This window comes from Squalius cephalus (genome assembly GCF_949319135.1).
Source record: "Squalius cephalus genome assembly, chromosome: 2".
NCBI classification, from domain to species: Eukaryota; Metazoa; Chordata; class Actinopteri; order Cypriniformes; family Leuciscidae; genus Squalius; species Squalius cephalus.
Genome location: NC_137123.1, coordinates 5712202 through 5712748, shown reverse-complemented (window position 1 = coordinate 5712748; position 547 = coordinate 5712202).

The window sequence follows — 547 nt, the reverse complement described above, 5'->3', positions numbered from 1 at the left end:
TAGCGGATAGTTTTTGTAGCCCATACAATGTTGTGTCATTAACAATTGTAATATAATGCGTTAACACTCAATTTTCAACTTCGCCGCAATTTCCTTGGTTCATATTTAATTATTTTGTCATGTTTTATTTTTTTATTTATTATTAATTATGTTTTAATCATCAGAAAGCACCACATTTATGTTTTTTTTTTTTTTTGTAAAGATAAAAAAGATACTTTACTGACACAGACCTTGCGGGTACTACATTACGACAACAAAAGCACTTGAACACAACACACTGGTAAATACCAGTTCACAAGTGGAAAATATCATCTTTTCCATAGCACGTGAAGGCTCCAATAGAACAAACAATACTCGACAAGGACACAGGGCAAACATGAGGGCTTAAATACATAGACTAATTACAAGACAAGGAACACCTGTGAACAATGATCAGACGATTAACCAATGACAAGACACATGGCTGGATCACATGACAAACAGGGAATCACATGACAAGACACAGAAAAATGACAATGACAAGAAAACCCAAACCATGACAGTTCAT